The following is an 18,989-nucleotide window of genomic DNA, read 5'->3' on the forward strand; positions in this document are numbered from 1 at the left end:
GGATTGGCCCTTCATTCTATAGCTGGGCTCATTGGATTGGATCGTTTTTTTAATGTGAGGGCACACAACAATGTATCACTGGATAAAGGTATTTATCATGAATCGCCTTTTTGTCCTATTTTGTTTTGCTCTCACTACAAAGCCAAACCTAAGTAAACAGTTTCTCCCTTGTGATATTCCATATCTTCCCCTTCTCCCACCAATGTGCCCTCATTTGGGGACTTGCTATTTGCCTTAAGAATAATCTTTCCTTAGAGTCTGTAGAATGAATGTGGTTCAGTGTGTGTGTGTGTGTGTGTGTGTGTGTGTGTGGAGGGGGGGACAAGTGTGGTTAAGAATAGCATCAAATTATCAAATTCAGGAACTCTAAGCAATTTTATACACCTTAAAAATGTCATTTTAATTACCAGTTCAATAGGAAGTTTTAAGAAAGACAGTGAGAAATTGTGGGCTTTTCCACAGGTTTTTTTTCTGGCTCACCTTCCAGCAGGCTGCTAGGCAGGGGAAATAAGGTGGGCGAGCAGCTCACCCCCAGCCCTGGGGCGCTGTATCCCAATATCCTCCTAGGGTCAGTGAGCAGCCATAGAGCTCATTCCATTTGTAAGCATGAGAAATAGAGTCCCCCAGGGGAAATACGCACTCTCCTTATGTTCAGCCCTGTACAGTGGTCTAGGTGAATCACAGTCGAGGAGAAGGAAAGGGATGCATCTTGACACTTTATTTCCTCAGAGATACGGGAACGTCATTTCCAGGAGGTAGTACAAAGCCTTAAAACGGACCACTAATCTGATTCAGCCAGGGAGATGGGATGCTTTTAAGAGCTTGCCATTAAGTGCATCTGAATTCTATTGCAAAAGGCTTCTACAAAATTATAAAAAAAAAGAAAGAGAAAGAAAGAAAGAGAAAAAAGAAAAGAAAAGAAAGAAAAGAGAGAAAAGAAAAGAAAAGAAAGAAAAAGAAAGAAAGAAAGAGAAAGAAAGAAGAAAGAAAGAAAGAAAGAAAGAAAGAAAGAAAGAAAGAAAGAAAGAAAGAAGAAAGAAGAAAGAAAGAAAAGAAAGAAAGAAAGAAAGAAAGAAAGAAAGAAAGAAAGAAAGAAAGAAAGAAAGAAAGAAAGAAAAAAGAAATGCATTGATGTGGATCCCTTCCAAGTGCTCTACGAAATTCAGAACGTCCTCACCCAGCTCCTGCCCCTCCTCTCACTCCTTCCCTGCTCGGTCCTGTGTCCTCCCACCGCCCCAGAGCTGGGCCATGCTCTATGCCTTCCTGCCCATATGAACCACAGTTGCTTGAAAAGTGAAGCCAAAAGAAACAGCCAATAAAAACAGAAACAGCTGTAACAATTTTGCACAGCATGATCTTGATTTCCTCGGGTTTTGTATTTTTGCCTTTTTCTGCTTGCTCCTTCTCTCTTTCTCTCTCCAGCTCCGTTTTTCATAATACAACACCTTCTGTGTTAGGGCCCAAAACGGTGCAAGAAATACTTTCCCCTCCTGCAAACCCCTGTAACTCAGAAAGAAGGCTGCAGTCCATTTTGAGTCACCAGCTCACCAACAAGCAGAACCAAGGGGAGGTTGAAACAAGGGGAATGAGTGAAGAATCGCCACCACCGAAGACAGGTGCAGAGATGCTTTGTTCAAAACCAGAAGTAACAGACCCAGCTTCAGATCTGCTCCTCCTTTGGCTCCTGTGTCAACGGGTGTCCCCGCTGCTAGCAGAGTCCACAAAGTCCATGCTTTGCATTTCAGCTCGGTGTGTTTGTACTTGCCTCTCCAAGCAAAACCTGTCCCGACGTCTCCACTGGACTGGTATTTACAGTAGGCCCGATTTCACATCCGCTTCCTCAAACCCAGCCATGCAAAGGGAGCCTGTAAGTGCACAAAGCTACTGGGGGAATATTAGTGGTTTCAGAAACGAAAGGGAAACAGAACTACTCAGTGTACTTAGCTGATAGAACCTAACAGGTTGTGACCAGCACCTCTCTTTTTGGTCTGTGCAGGCTCACGACCCCGGGAGTGTGTGCCTTCCTCGGATCGCCTGCACAACCAAACACAACATCCATCAGCCCCCTGCCAGCAGGTGCTGAGTCCCACACCCATGGGTGGCCAAGATGCCTGTAGTGGCTGGCACTGACCTCTAATGGTTCTAAAAGCCTCCTCTTTATTTCTTTAAGGGGCTGGCTGGTATATGTTGTTTTGTTTCCCTCCAGCTGCTTCCTTTCTTTCCCCGTGTTCTGGAACAAGCCCCAGTCTGAAGCGGATCTGGATCTGGGCTAAGCACAATGGCGAGCTGGTTGAAATAAGCCTTCTTTCATGGTGGCACAGCCCTGTTTTTCAGATGGTGTGAAGCAGATCTGTAGTTTATTATTAATAATAGCACATGCGTGACACCACATCTTCAAAGGGCCGTGCAAACATTAATTCTTTTGTGATGTGAAAAAAAAAAAAAAAGCAGCAGTGTCTTTTTAAAGTGAATCTCCCAGTCTTCTGGAGAGGGGTGAAAAAACACTGTTCCAGCTTAAGATGAATGAATCAAACCCTGGAGGTCCGGGATCTGGGTCCAATTGAGAAACACTTTGAAAAAAAAAAAAAAATCAGAGTTTTATCTGAGCTCTAGCTTGTTCCAAATTCGACCCTCTTTCACACTCACATGGAAGTCTTTCGAAGACAAGCTGTGGTTATCTTTGTTCCGGGAGTAAAATAAACAGAATAAAAGGGAGAAAAACAGAGCAGAATAAATGTGTGTTTTCTACGATGTTGAAATGTGATCTGAGGTCTCTAGAAGAAAGAATTATTCTCACCACCGTGACAAAGCTTATCCTTCAATTTCATTTAATAAGTGATTTCTTTGTCAGAGTCATAATCTTCTGCTAAAAAGCAACAATTAATATCCCATTTTGCAAAAACACAGGGAGAATCCAGAAGTCTCATCTTCCACTGGACTTCCCAAAAAGCTTCACCCCCGCCCCCCAGTATTTTATAAATACAGCATTTGAAAACATATATTTTTTTGGCATTTTGGTACTTATAAAAGGTAAACATTATATATATATGTGTCATATATATACAAGTATATATATTATGTGCATATATATACATATATGCTACAAGGCATAATTATAAAGTGAAAAGTAATAGAACTGCTACCTCACTTAGAGACTAGAGTATCACCAATGGCGGCCGTGTGTTTCTTCTTTCTACCTCTTGCCTTCCTGAGAGTGGCCATCAGGGTCCTGAATTCTGTGATGAGTCTCTGAGGCAGGCTGACTGTATTAATATGCCCCATTAGTGTCCTTCTAGGGCCTTTGTCTGATAGTATCATCATCCCCTCCCATTTCAGTGCTAGGCTTGGTAATATGACATGTGTTTGCCAATAGGAGGTAAGCAAAGGAGATGCAAGCAGAGCTTTGGAAGCATGTGCATATTGCTGTCTGCCCTTGCACAAGCAATTATTGTGCTTGCTTATTCTTTCTTTCTGGGCCTTGTCATGAGAATATGGCCATATTAGCCAGCTGGATGGTGATAGGCATGTAAAGCAGAGCTATGCCGCACTAGGTCACGGACATCCTAGATCAGTCAACAGCCAAGCCAAGAGCATGTGCCAGCCAAGATTACCAGAACCACGCAGCCAACCTGTGGCTCCCATGGAAGCATGAGGAAGCCCAGCTAAAGTCAGTCAAGCATGGGCAAGATCAGATGAACAGAACAGACTGTGAGCTATATAAATATTACATGCCTCTTTAAGTCACTGAGTTTTGTGCTGGTTGTTTGTAGTGTTTTTTTGGCAACAGATGCTTTATACAATTCCCTTCCTCTTTTTGAAAAAGTTACAGATGCATACAGCATTGATAAGTATATTGCTCGGCCCTGTCATTTTATCTCTTTTTTCATTTTTTTTCCACAATTTTACCACAGTATATATTTTCCTTTGTGATGTGTTTTTCACCTATCATTCTAATTCTTACTTTCATTAATGTAGTCTATGTATAGTGAGGTGCTCTTACACCGTTATTTAATTTTTGTGAATATAAATTGTTTTCTCCATCCTTCTGTGGATGGACATTGGAGTTCCTCCATCCTTCTGTGGATGGACATTGGAGTTCCTATTGAAAGACATTTGTATTGTTATCAGTTTGGATTATTATCCATTCCAAACAATAACTCACTCATGTATGTCTCCTAAAGGCACATTTACAAGTTTCTCTAGAGCAAATATACCTAGGAGTACAATAGCAGATTATGGGATATGAGAATGTTCAAATTTTGAAGCTCATGCCAAATTGTTTTCCAAATTGGTAGTAAGAGCTTGTACATCCATCAGTATATATCTTCCAAGTTCACTCCAGTAGACGCAGAAAAAACCTCCTATAGAGCTCCTGCGGGAGATTTCAATAACAGAGTCCTGGAAGGGCCATAGACAACCTCTGGTCACACGTCATTGGCTCAAACTCAAACACATGACTGTTTCAGGGCCAGAGTTCCTGGGAAATGCAGTCCAGGAAGGGGAAGCAATGAGCTGACCACCTCATCAGTCCCCAACATAGCTTCTAATCATTTGAATACTAAAATATCTCTTATTATGTAAGCACGCCACAGTCTACACAGCACAATCATGTAGTTTCATACTTTCACACACTCATCTACTCTCTTGGGAAATTAGATCAATTATCATTATCCTCCTTTTGTAAGTGAGGAAAGTAGGGCTCAAAGTGGTTAAATGACTTGCCCAAGGTCACAAAGTTAGTAATTTGCTAGAGACAGAGTCTAATACAATATCAACTCTTTCCCCAAAGTCTTGTCCCATTTCTAAAATAATTAACCTTTCTTTTCCCAAATATTCATCCATCCAACAACTGAAATTAATTTCTGTATAACTACTACATGACTACTGCACAATGAGTCTTTCTAAAAATACAAAAAATGAACATCACAGGGATCCTGCCACTAAAATCCTACATTTCTGGGTTTTTTAGCTGTTATCAGCTGTCTCCATTTACTCACTTTACACTCACAGCTATGTCTACTCACACTAAGTTTACCAATAACATACAGTTCATATAGTAAATGTAGTTCAGGCCTCATCTTTTATTTTAAGATTTTATTTATTTATTCATGAAAGACACAAAGAGAGGTAGAAACATAGGCAGAGGGAGAAACAGGCTTCTGAGGAGCCTGATACAGGACTTGATCCCAGGACCTCAAGATCATGACTTGAGCCAAAGACAGATGCTTAACCACTGAGCCACCCAGATGTCCCCAGGCCTCATCTTATTTGAACATTGTCAAACCATTCCATATTGTAACCCTTCTCTCTTTGTAATACTATCTCCCTTTAATTACCATGTTCCTACACTGTCCTGATTTTCTTCCTAGCTCTCTGTTTAATTTAACAATTTAAATTACTGTTCTCTTATCCTCCACTAACTGGTCTTTGCATACTGAGAATACCCTAACCCTGCCTGCCAGAACCAGATCTTTCTTTAAAGATCCAAAAGAAATATCATCTTCTTGGTGAATTTGTACGTACTTCCCCAGGCAAATGGAAATTTTGCCTATGTTCTGCAAAACTTTATTCTGAGCTCTTTCACAGCACTGTCCACATTCCACTTTATATTAATCATCTAGTTGACTTGAGATATCAAGTTTTACCAGCTGAACTGAATTCCTTTGAGGTTCAGTCCTGGTGTATCTTATCTTGGCCTTCTATATTTTCATTTTTGGCCAAAGGCTTTTATAAATGTTGTCTCTTCTACCTGGAAGACTTTCTCTTTCCCCTGGTTAATTCCCAAATATCTTTCTCAGCAAAAGTCACTTCTTCAACGAAGCCTCCCCTGACCCTGACATGAGTTCAGGCCCCCTTGTTATGTGTCTGCTTTTTCCTCTTGACACTTGTCACAATTGCAGTGTGACACTCAACTGTGAAAATAATTTCATTTCTGTTTATTCTATTAAAATTTAAGCCCTGAGATCACAATGGCCAGGGGTGTACTCTTTACTGATGTATGTTCTTCACATGCAGTAGCCCTTCATTAGATGTTTGTTGAGTGACATAATTTTATTATCGCAGAGTGAAATCTCAATGAGTTTTTAGGTGCTATCTCACAGATGAATTGCAATTGACTAAAATCAATGAGTTATTTTTTCCCCCACCCAAACTCTAGTGCCTGAGTATTAGGTGGATCTGAAGGCAGAACTGTAAATACATTTGCTCTAAAGACCTCCCTCTTGAAACTACTTCTTAGTATACAATTATGATGCTTTTCCATAGAAGTTCAGCTTGCTAGCTATATTATCCTGATCATGGCTAATATTTGAAGGTGAGTCTATATCAAACACCCTTACACTGCACATAAAAACCTAATCTTTTAAGGACCAAAAGAAATGGCACTGCCATGATAAATGTTTTTACCTAATTTCTCTAAACAAAAGTACTTTCTTCTCCCTCCACGTATCCCAATTTCATTCTTGCCATTTTAATCTCACTGACCACATTCTGGCTTATATTATTGTTAGTTGTTTGGACAACACTAATTCTCACTACTCATGTTCAGTTCCTTCCAGGCAACAAGGGCTTACATCTGCTGCACTGAAATTACTAATTATTGAATATCTCTACCATGCCAGAAAGTGGTATTTTTAAATACATCAACTTCTTTCTTTTTGAGGTAAATATTACAACAATAAGCACTTCAGAGATGAGGAAACTGAATCTCAGAGAAGTGGGTTTACTTTATACTCCTCATCTAGCATGGGTCCTTGCTCATAGCATACATTAAATGAGTGATTGTCAAACTAAAGTATAAAATTGATGTTGATGGCAATTTACATGGGGATTCCACTCTCCCAGAGACTATGATATTATTATCTTGGATTAGATGCTGACTGGACTAAATCTGAACTGCTATTCCAGATGAAAGTTCCCTGATGCATTATTAATTCTCTCTTGCAAAGAGAGTATGCATTCTAAGTTGCTTCAGGCAAATAGAGACAGGACAGATGTGTTATTTGGAAAAACACTGGTGCAGGAAACAAAAGTATGCAAATTATGCCTCTTCTGTATACTTCAAGACCCATTTTTAAACTGGCAAACTTCTTCAAGGTGACATACTGACATTTTGAAATAATTTCTCTCATTAGACTACACTGACTATAATTCAGGCTTTTTAACGGAAGACTGAGGAGATGAAAACAGTATTCCATAAGTGTAGAGTGATTGTTTCTACTGAGGATTTTTTTTCTCAAACAAATCTAGAAAAACACACAGTGAGATAGAGCAGATAATGAGGAGTGTAAGTGATTCCAACAGGGAACTTGCACAACAAATCTATATTTTTCTTTTTGAGAAAACCACAAAATTCAGCTTGGGGTCATGTTTTATATGGAGGTTTGCACAATCTTTGCAAAAGTAAAGTATTTTCTTTTTCTTTTCTTTGTTTTTTAAAGATTTATTTTAGAGAGAGAGAGAGATCATGAGTGTGGGGAGGGGCAGAGGGAGAGAGATTCTTAAGCAGACTCTGTGCTGAGTGTAGAGTCTGATGCAAGGCTTGATCTCATAATCCTGAGATCATGACCTGAGCCAAAACCAAGAGTTTGATGCTTAACCAACTGTGCCATCCAGGTACCCCACATGTTTAGTCTTAATGAATGTTTTCTCCTCATTTGTACCTATAAAACTCAGCTGAATGACTTTCTTATTTACTTTTATTTTTGTTTTTATTTTTTTTTTAAAGAGGGAGAGGGACGTAGGGAGAGGGGCACAGGGAGAGGGACATAGGGAGAGGCAGAAAGAGAAATGTTAAGCAGGTCCATACCCAGTGCAGAGCCAGACATGGGGATGGATCTCATGACCCTGAAATCACTACCTGAGCCAAAAGCAAGAGTCGGACACTTAACCAACTGAGCCACCCAGGCGTCCCAAAAGTATAGGATTTTCTAATCTAATTTCTTTTCATAGGTAAGAAAATTTAGGCCTAGAGAAGATAAATTTCTCAAATCAAAGGGCAGTTACATTAGAACTCAGATTAGACTTGGAGTCAAGTTGCTGCATCTCTGCCACCCTATCCTGCTCTTGCAAACAAGTATCCATGATACATAACTTCCATGTAGGATTCCGGACATGACCACCCAGGCTTATGGGGGCAGCTTATGTCCTCACTGTCCTGTGCGGTGTTTTCTCTCTTGCCTGGGAGTCTCCATTCACTTGTCAAGACAAAGTTCCATCCATGCAGCGGGCACTATTTACCATTTGTGCATCTCAAAGTGCTGGGCCAATAAACCCTACCCTCCATTGAGTCTTGACTAGAAAGAATCTGTAACATAGCACACACCATGACACAGTAGACAGGGTTTCGCAGGGACTTTAGAATCTGAGAGCATAGCTGCCAGTCCTATGTCCATCCATACTATTTATCTAAGTGCCACCCTTTCTGAACTTTGGCTTCCTCACCTTTAAATGGGAGACATAATAGCTATAGTACATTGTTGTGATGGGGACCAAGTGAGATAACATATGAATTGTATTCATCATATGGAAGATGGTGAGTAATTCATAGTAGTTTGCTACTGCCATCCTTAAATTTTGGTTACAAGTTCCCACTAGGTTTTCTGAGTTGTTTTCATTGGCTATTCTTGCTATTTCATTGGCTATACCCAGGGGCACCTGAGTGGCTCAGTTGGTTGGGCGTCTGACTCTGATTCTAGCTCAGGTTATGCTCTCAGGGTCATGGGATTGAGCTCCACATTGGGCTTCATATTCAGCAAGGAGTCTGGTTGTCCCTCTCCCTTTGCTCCTACTTTCAGCTCGCATGCATGTATTCTCTCTAAAATAAATAAAATCTTTTCCTTTTTAAATATTTTATTTATTTATTTGAGAGAGAGAGAACGAGAGAGAGAGAGAGAGAGAGAGAGAGCATAAGCAGGGGGAGGAGCAGAGGGAGCAGAGCAGGAAGTCTGATGCAGGGCTTGATCCCAGGACTCCTGGATCATGACCTGAGCCAAAGGCAAATGCTTAACTGACTGAGCCATCCAGATGCCCCTAAGTAATAAAATCTTTGAAGAAAAAGAGAGAGAGGAAGAGAGAATGGGAGAGGGAGAGGGAGGGATGGAGGGAGGGAGAGAGAGAGAGAGAGAGAGAGAGAGAGAGAGCAAATATATCCTTTCTAGAACATGAAGAAACAATCTACTGGGAACATATTAGGAACAATATATTCCTAATAAATCATCTTCATACAGGCAGGATGACTGGAATGGACAAGGGATGTTAGGAGAAGTAGAAAAACATTCTTTCTATAAACAACTTTCCACCCTCAGACATTCTGTTTTTCTTTTTTCCTTTCCTCTAGTTCAGTAGGCTAGATCCAGTTCACGTACAACTATAAACTTGAGATGATGCGTAGGAGTCTCCACCCCTGTAATAGTCAGGATTCTCCAGAGAAACAGAAGTAATAAGAGCCTGATTTGTCTAAAATAACCCAGTTCCTCCTCCATATTGAACACCCTGTGGTGCTGACTGCAAGCCAAGTTGCAAGAGAGCTGCATAAAGAGCAACAGCCACAGTCTGAGGTTGAGATCAACGGACTTCACAACAACGCAGGAGTGTCTGTAGGTTCCTTCTTGGTTATCAGTCAGATTAAGTAATTCTTCTCCACATGTGTCCCTATTTGGAAGATAAGAATTAATTACTAAGTTCCAAAACAAATTATCACAGCATCCAAGTTAACCAACACACAAACATCAAGCCTTATGGGTACAAAGAAAAAAGTCCTTTTGCAGGTGCAAAATAGAGAGAAGTCCACCAGACCACACCCATTTTTTATTTTATTGAAGAGTAGACATACAATACTGAAGTAGATTCAAGTGTATGATATAGGGATTTGATATCTAGATACATTATGAAATGAACAAGACCACGCCCACTTCTGACAAGAGTCAATTGCAAGTCTGGGGATCTGTAAGACTGCTGTTGGGTTCCATAATCAGCTAGAAGGTCTTTGGTTACACTCTGGCCTAGGGTAATGCTGAAAGCTATTTTACTGATTGTTATGATTATCACAGCTGAGAGATACAGATTAAAATCAGCCAAGGGAAAGGGGATATGGAGCAGAGTTGAAGAAAGTATGAAATGTGGTGCTTCTGGCTCTCCTACCCCCAGGGAGTCATGATCCACTTTACCTTTCCAGTGCTGATGTGTGACAATGTGCATAGAGTGTTTCCAAGCAGCAGAGCTCACACAAGCCTCCGTGTGTAGAGATTTAACTGGGGCCCTACCACCTAGGCATCACTGACTGTCCAGACGGCTGACTCAGTCTCCAGCGCCTCCAGCTCATGTATGATGCAAACCCCACTGTAAATCATACTGCTGGTGTGGCCCAAAGCTTTCACTCCAAACTGCATTGTCACCATCTGGCTAGCCAAAGGCCTCCAGGTAAACAGAAGCACTTTTCTCAACGTCAACTTTTGACAACTATTCTCAGACAAAACATTCTAAGGGCTTAGAGATTACCTCCCAGGAAACAAGGTCAGAGGCCAGGCTCCTCTCTGGAGAGGGCTGCGTTCACTCCACAGCTGGAGAGCTGGTTTTGCCTGAGGATGCTCCCCTGTTGTAACTTCACAAAAAAAAAAAATCGTAAGTGTGCTTAGCTATGAAACAAACATTTCTTAAGCATTTATTTTGTTCTGGTCTTCTCTGAAATATTTTCCCAACATCGTCTCCACTCATCCTCACTCCAGCCCTACACGATGGGCAAGATTTGAAGGGCATTTTAGAAATGGAACTGAGGACTGCCTCAAATTGCAGAGTCAGTGAGCTGTGGTGATGTAATAAACAGGAGATACGTGAGTCCAGAGGTACAATGAAGAGACTGTAAGAATTCATGCTAGGCCTCACCATACTGCAAATGTACAGGCTTTCTTTCCATAGGAAGTAGAGGTCCATGGGTACATGACCAGGCAAAGAAGGCAAAAGGCCACTGGATGAAAACTGTCCAGGACTGTTCCATTCTGTTCCACCATATATGTGAATTCAGACTGCCACAAAACACAACTCTTTTAGCTATACATTTAACAGAAATGAATATAAGACAGGAGGACATGAAGACTTACCATGAGCCCATGGTGTCTTGATCAAAGAAGGCTTTGTTGTTGACAACAGTATTTCGAATGGTCTTTTTGTCTGGCATCCCAGAGACGCTGTGGGGGACATTGCACAGTGATAAGCTTCTGGGTGAGGGGAAGGCATGCCTTTCTTTATAAAACAGGGTAAGGGCAATTCTGAAAGGGGAGGTGGGAAGACTGGTGTTTGAGTCTTCAGATATAAATGCCTTGTAGGAGAGAAACATTTTAAAAAGAGAACACGGGGAAGTGGGCAGTCTGAAAATGGTTTTCCTTAAAATACTCCATATGAGCGTGTCCTTATAAACCTCCACATACCCCAGGGGCTTTGGTTTGTATTGACAAGTCTGAATGATCTCATTTCATTAATCTTAAAATTTGAGGGTAAAGCTTCCATTAACTTGCTGTATGACCAATGGTGTTGATATTTAATAAATAAATTAGGATGGGAGCCCTGGAAATGGACTGAATGTGTGAGGAATTTCATATGAAATCCAGCTGGAGAGTCTGACCATACAAAGGGAGAGGAGAGTCTTAATATTTCTGAGGAATGGTGATGGAAGAGATGTGGTCCCAATGGCGCTATGAGAGACAGCCATGCCCCAACCCAGGATGGGGCTAATGGTGTAGTCTACCATTAGGCAGCAGGATGAAGGAGTGCTTCTATCCATGGCCATTCTTCCATGACAGAGTGAGATCTCCAATGTGGCCAGTAGTTTCCAAAAGATGGTGCCCAGGACAGCGATACCAATGGCACAGCTGTGGAGGACCAACACAGGGCCATTCTAAGCAGCGAAAGCTGCTCTTAGTGGATAAATGTGTGCAGGCCCCCTCTTAGACCTATTTCTGAGTAGAAAATTCTTGGAAAAGGAGGAAAGGAGCTCGAGTTCCATCGAAAAAGCAAAATGGTGAGCATGAGTGATGGAATGACTATTTGGGTCTAGAGTCATATTTTATGACCATTTTATACCTCCTCATCTGTCAGGTGGGTGGTCTTGGAAACATCAGTTACAACTTGATTTTAAAGAAATATTAAATACAGATGTTCTCCCATTTTACTGCCTGTAAATTTTACAAACAGGTAATTGTAGAATTTAATATGTAAAACTGCCTTACTCAGAGGATTATTTTATAATGATTAGAAACTAAATGATCTTTAAAGAAATTTTGCCAAAACACTGTCAGCACTCCATTGTATCTATAGTCTACAAATACTCCAGTTGTCTGTTTTTAATAGAATCAAAAAGGCAACAAGTCCACACTAATATAATGAGTTGAAGTGAAAAGTTTAGCTAATTACTCTGTTGTACAATTCCTATAAAAACAAAGAAAAATATTATAGGTTTGTGGATAGGGGGGCATTTGCTTTCGTTTTATCCCACAGGACTGGCAAAGCTTTTTTTTTTTTTTTTTTTTTTTTTTGGCAAAGCTCTTTGACTGTTGGGTTTTGTGTCCCTATTGTCTGTACCACATCATAGATCATAGTCCTTTAAATCTGGGGCTTGTATGTTCCAGGAGATGCACATTGGGCCCTCTCCTGGCACTGGTGTATGATATAACTTTTCAAACATCTCCAACTTTTTGTTTAGAGAGGGAGGCGCACTCCCCACTTACAGAATGGGAAGCTTCCCTGTCACAGGGAACCCCAGCATCAGCAGGTACTGTTCAAATAAAGCTGAAAAGAAAGCCAAAAAGAGGATTGACTCTCAGCACTCTCCTCAGAGGAAGAGGTGCATGTTCGGCTTTCTTGTTATTGGCATATAATTAATACCTGGCCATGGCACATTTATAGTAACACGCAGAAGGGCATGGTGGAGGAGGGTGAGAGCTCAGGCCTTGTGGTCACGGGTGAAGGCACAAGGGAGGGAGGCTAGATGTGCTTCGGACTCTACTTGGGAGAATTTCCCTTTGTTTCCAATTCATGGCCGCCTTTAGTCATGACATAGCATAAATAGAAGACGGAGCTTTAAAGAAATAAATAAAGAAGGCAGGATGGTTTTGTTTCTGCAAATGCCTTGAACAAAGCATGTGTTTCTGTTTAATACTGGATAAGCTCCAATTGATGTCTAGATCCTTGTCAAAATGTTTACTTTTCTGTGGGATTTTTTTTTCCAGTGGGGCATTATGAAGCCATGGCTACAGCGCTGGACTTCAAAGTTGCAGCCAGCCTCCCGCAAAAACTATTGTTGGACCTGCTTCCCCATCTCCATTCAAATTCAATCTTACTTTCAAAAAAAAAAATCATCTGGGGCTTGCAAAAGATCAATCTTGGTACAGAACCAGAAGAAACTGATGAAGAGTTGAAGGAAATTCACCAAAGCAACCTACTAAGATAATAAATATTGAAAACACAAAATGTTTGCTTTCGTTGGGATACTCTGCATGATATTTTTGTGTCATGTGAAACAACAAAAATAACGTGTTTTATTTTTAAGCAGTTGTGAATGACTGCCTTGAGTATGCACAACCCCTACAGAGGGAAGATTGAAAATTTAAAAAAAAAACAAAAAGCAAAAAACAAACAAACAAAAAAAAACCTGTCGCCCTATGCTACCTTGGTTATTTTATTCAGCTCCACAGGCCTATAGAAGGTAAAATACATAAACCATGAATTATAAACATGTCAAGACAATAAATGAACAAACCTGAACAGTTTTATCTTACATTTTAGAAAACTCAACCTTTCATAAAACCCACACATTATGATGTGAGAGATGATAGAACAATTAAACAAAGGAGGGGGGAAATGAGCCTGTAGATAACAGTTATTTAATTATGAAGATAAAAGAATTTTGTAAAAAGCAGAGAAAACTAGAGTCTCTGAGAGTCACTGTAAAAGGATCTAATTTCTCCCTTTCCAATCTTCGAAATCCTTTAGATCAATTTCTTTCGACTTCTGGGTAAAATACCCACTTTTCCATTCCCCAGCAGAACGCTGAAATTGGATCCCAAAGTTCTGGGCTGTGGTCTTGCCCCTCTCCCTTCTTTTGACTTGAGGTTTATGAGTTAGTGTTTGATGCTTTCAAAATCATCCCCAAAGGTAGTGGCTTAAAACAACAATCGACTATTAATTTCTGATTCTGAGGGTTGTCTGGCTGGTTCTACCCCCTTGGCTGTCTTGCTGGAGCTGTAGATGGAGGCTGACCTCATCCACATATCTGAGGCCTCAGCCCAGCCCAGAAGAGGCCCATCCAGAAGACACCCAGTAGCACAGATTCCCAGCAGGAGGAAATAGAAAGACGATTGCACAAGCACCCGTCAAGCTTCTGTTTGTACCCCATTTGCTATTGTTCCATTAGCCAAAAACAATATGAGTTAGAGCAGGTGTAGACAACATAAGGGAGTAGATACAGGGACATATGAACCGTCTGAGGAGGATTAGTGTAACAATCTGTCACTCTAGGCTAGGCAGGTCACCTGTCTGAGATTCATTTTCTTCACCTCTGACTTGGAAAAAAAATGTAATAATTTGCACTACTTGAAAAAAAACTGTTTGGAGCATTAAATGAGAAAATATAAATGGAAACTTCTGAAAAATGAAGAGAACTCTATAATTGCAAAATATTTTTGATAGAGAAATCTGTATTGTTCTAGGGAGTCACCTCCCCTCCCCCACTAAGCATGTTTTTAAGTTTTTACATATGCTCCAATCACTTCTAAATAAATTCACTTCAATACAAGATAATTTAAACCTTTTTTTTTTTTTTTTGGTACAGTAAAACAAAATCACTACTTTAAAAAAAAAAAAGATTTTATTCTTAAATGATTTCTATACCCAATGTGGGGCTCAAGCTCACAACCCCAAGATCAAGAGTTGCACACTGTATCGACTGAGCCAGCTGAGTGCCCCCAAATCACTACTTTTTTTTTTAACAGAATGTTTAACGTTGAATTCAGTCACCAGAGTTATCCTCAGCAGAAAATCTGATGTCATGTAATTTAATGTTTACAGAACTAAGACTTTGTCCACACCATGCCAAAATATCTGGTCAATTTGACAAAGTTGGTTGTTATAAGACATCTGGATATTTCATCTACCTAACACTAATGATTATGAACCTCTACTGATCAATTGGACTGTTTTATTTCGTTTTGTTTTTTTATAGGGTGCTACAGCTGCCTGCTTAATAGCTTTCATTATTCTAGAATATGCTCTGAGATTAAAATGTCTTTTACTGAGAAAAGGGATTTTTATCTGCCACACCCAATGAATCTCTTCTAGATTAAATTTCCTCTAGCAAAATGAATGAATTATACTTAGAACAAACAAGAGACTAAATAAAACAAACAGTATTCTGAGTTAGAGCTGTCCTAGAAAGGTGGGGTTTTTCTCTTCCTCTTCCTCTCCTATATTTAAATCCTATGAAATGAGAGCTTGCTTGAAGCATCATAGTAATATTCCATTAGCATAATCACCTTAAATGAATAAGAAATGAGCCATAATAGCAATGCTGATTAGTCCCAACTAGAGTTTAGAACTCTCATTTCATAATTTGGTCCCCAAGTTCAAGAGAGAAATAAGAGGTTTGACATGATTTTTATATTTGGGGTTTTAATTTTTTTTAACTTTTACTTACCCAGATGTCACTAATTTTAATTTATTCATGCCCACTATCTCTAGGAAGTTGAAGCTGTATAGAATAAGCTTTGTGTGGAGTGCATGGGTGGTTCAGTTGGTGAAGCGTTTGCCTTGGCCTCAGGTCATGATCTCGGGGTCCTGGGATTAAGCCATGCATCAGGTTCCCTGCTCAGTGGGGAGTCTGCTTCTCCCTCTCCTTCTGCTTCCTGCTCCTTCTGCTCCTCCTGCTTGGGCTCCTTCTCTCTCTCTCAAATAAATAAAATTTTTGTGTATCCTGGTCCTTAATATTCTACTGTGTAAACTGCATTAAAGGTAACACATATGGTGACTGTTCATTAACGGAAAACTGGAGCAGTTCTCACCTTAGCGCCCAGTGCTGTCCAGTGCAGCCAACTTCATATCCATGTTTGTTCTTCCTTTTTCCCTTCAGTCCCTGCTTGACCCATTTCTCTTCACCTTTTTTTTTTTTTTCTCTTTTATTTCCCGATGGTGTCATTGGCTGCCACAGGATTTCTTAGCAAACATATTGGTTTGTTATAAATTTGAGTCATGTTCTATGATGATGTACTTTGAGATAACACACAGCGTTATATTGGTTTCAGGTATATAACGTGGTCACTCAACACACCCCTACATCACCTGGTGCTCATCACCACAAGATTCCTCCTTATTCCCCATCACCTATTTCTCCCATCCCTCCACCCAACTCCCCTCTGGTGACCATGAGTGCGTTCTCTAGAAATAAGACTCTGTTTCTTGGTTTGTTTCTCTCTTTCTTTTTCCTTTCCTGGTTTGTTTCTTAAATTCCAAATATGAATGAAATAATATGGTATTTGTCTTTTTCTGATCGACCTATTTAAAAGAAAACACTCTTGAAATATGATTATCCTATAGCTATATAGCTCTTCACCTACAACTTTCTACCTTGATAGAGAGTTTTAGCTAGGTATTTGCTGGGCCTCACTCATGGGTATGAGTGAATATTTAGGAACTATAGAGGCACCTGGATGGTTCAGTGGTTGAGTGTCTACTTTTGGCTCAGGTCATGATCCCGGGGTTCTGGGATTAAACCTCAAGAGAGGAAAATCTAGAGTGTGGGCCACAGGTTAGGCTTCCCCTATTGCTTTCACCTGGCTCCCGCACAGAACGTGGAGTGAACCTACAGAGTTTATCATTTTGCCCAAACCTGCAGTGACCTTTTGGGTTTAACGTCTTTACCTATGTTCTCCTCCAAATCTGGATTTTTCTCTCCCCTTTTCACTCCTAGACAAGTCTGCAAAAGATCCAATTACACTTCTTTTATGAAAAGTCTCATAACTTCTCTAGACAGATTGTATTCTCCTTTGGGTTACTAAAGTGTGTTTTACTAATACTTACTACAGAAATTAACACATCTGACTATAATCACTTATTCACATATTTGCCTTCTTCTCATGAAAAATAAGGCCTGCAAAACTTATTCAAAAGATGATGCTTCATAAATATTTAAGAAATGTGTAGAATTAAATGCACTAAACACATAGTTTACTTATACACTGGTTATCAAGCTCATTTCTCATTCTAAAATTCTTTAGGCTATGTCTTAGTATAATATTATATTTTTATTAATGTAAAGCAATAGAATGATAAATTCAAAATTAGTTATTTTCCAAATGTAGATAATTCCAAAAATTCTATCTATAAAAACAAATGTTTGATGTATGATGTAGTCTTTAATATAAGTTGTTGATTAGGGGAACCTGCTGATTTCAGCTCAGGTCATGATCTCAGGGTCATGAGTTGGAGCCCCATGTCAGCTCTGTCCTAGGCATGGAGCCTGCTTAAGAGCCTCTCTCTCTCTCTCTCTCTCCCCCCCTCTCTCCTCTCCCTCTGCCCTTCCCTCCCCACACTCCCTCAAAAAACAAAAGCAAAAAAATTGTTGATATACTTGGCATGGTTTTAAATGGAGAGAGATGCCCATAATTAAAAATATAACCAAGGAAATATATCATATTCATATATTGGATATATCCATTAAATCAGCTGTTTCTAAGTGCATTCAGGTCAAACTAGAATGTCCCATCCTAGAGAAATAAATTCAGATTGCTCTAGTTACTGTAACTTGCCCCTCTGCCATGCATAGAAATGGGAAATATTATCAGAGGAATCTCATGAAGGTCAGGATAGTCAAGAAACTTGCCCAAAGTCATTATGGGAGTGGAACTATGACAGTCTTGGAGGCAGAAAGATTAAAATTTGGGTGCCACTGAAATATGCATGGTAAATAGGCAACTGAAGTCATAGAGGAAATGCTGGTGGGTGAGCAGCTGGTCAGTTGGAAAGGCAGAAGAACATTGAAAGAGCTGGACAAACAAGAGCTGGTGCAGGAGATGGAGAAGATGGCATGAGAAAAGTTGGAGAAGAAACAAGATCCGTCGGGGTGACTGAGTGGTTCAGTAGTTTAAGAGTCTGCCTTCAGCTCAGGTCATGATCCCAAGGTCTTGGGATTGAGCCCTGTGTTGAGCCCTCAGCTCAGTGAGGAGTCTGTTTCTCTATCTGACCCTCCTCCTGCTCCTGCTCTCATTCTCTTTCTCTCTCTCTCTCTCTCTCTCAAATAAATAAATAAAAATCTTAAGAAAAAAGAAACAAACAAACAAACTAGTAATAATGTTCCAGAGACCAAGAGGGAAGAATTGCATGAAGGCAGCTCAATATTACCGGACCTTATACACACATCTCACCATTGACTACAAGGAGGTCCTGATGTGCATTTAGAAAGTCTCCGTCAGTCATTCACAACCAGGCTAAAGCCAGATCTGGTGAGCTGGTGAATAAATGGAAGGTGATGATGTAGGAGCAAAGAAAGAGGAATCTTTCAGAAGGCACAGAAAGGAAAGGCAAACACAAGACAGAAGTTTGAAAGATAAGGGAGGTCCAAAGTTGTTCTTAATGGTGAGTACTTTCCACTGTCATGGAAGTGGAAAATAGTCAAATTCAGCAATTTCAAACATGGTGTAGTTTTATTTGCTAAAGCTATCAGCTTCCTAAATTTATACAGCAAAATCTAGGTAGTTCCAAACTCTTCATACTCAATGTTTGGTCAGCTCCATTAGCATTTCCTGAGAAGGAGTTAAAACTAAAAAATCTCAGACCCTACCCCAGAATCTTTTAACAAAAACTGCCAGCGATTTAAATGCATTTTAAAGTTTAAAAACCATGAATCCAGATTCTACTATCGATAAACCAAGAGAAATCTTATCCACTAAAGTATAGTTTAAAACTGTTTTGATTTACTCTGTATACATACCAGAGTCACATCTAATTTA

General features: G+C 40.0%; 1 protein-coding gene across 10 annotated transcripts in view; it reads right to left on the minus strand.

Annotated features, from left to right (window-relative positions):
- Positions 1–1,131: 1,131 nt before the first annotated feature.
- LOC140626332 (uncharacterized) overlaps positions 1,132–18,989 on the minus strand; it is a 591,342-nt gene continuing 573,484 nt past the window's right edge. For 4 of the 10 annotated variants that reach the window (XR_012025521.1, XR_012025527.1, XR_012025528.1 and 1 more), the window contains 4 exons: positions 16,047–16,197; positions 11,097–11,183; positions 10,498–10,600; positions 1,132–9,651 (listed from right to left, as the gene is read on the minus strand). The gene's annotated coding sequence lies outside the window, so the exon portion shown is untranslated. The other 6 variants (XR_012025526.1, XR_012025519.1, XR_012025520.1 and 3 more) reach the window with 3 other exon arrangements.

This window comes from Canis lupus, chromosome 37 (genome assembly GCF_048164855.1).
Source record: "Canis lupus baileyi chromosome 37, mCanLup2.hap1, whole genome shotgun sequence".
In the NCBI taxonomy this organism is placed as follows: domain Eukaryota; kingdom Metazoa; phylum Chordata; class Mammalia; order Carnivora; family Canidae; genus Canis; species Canis lupus.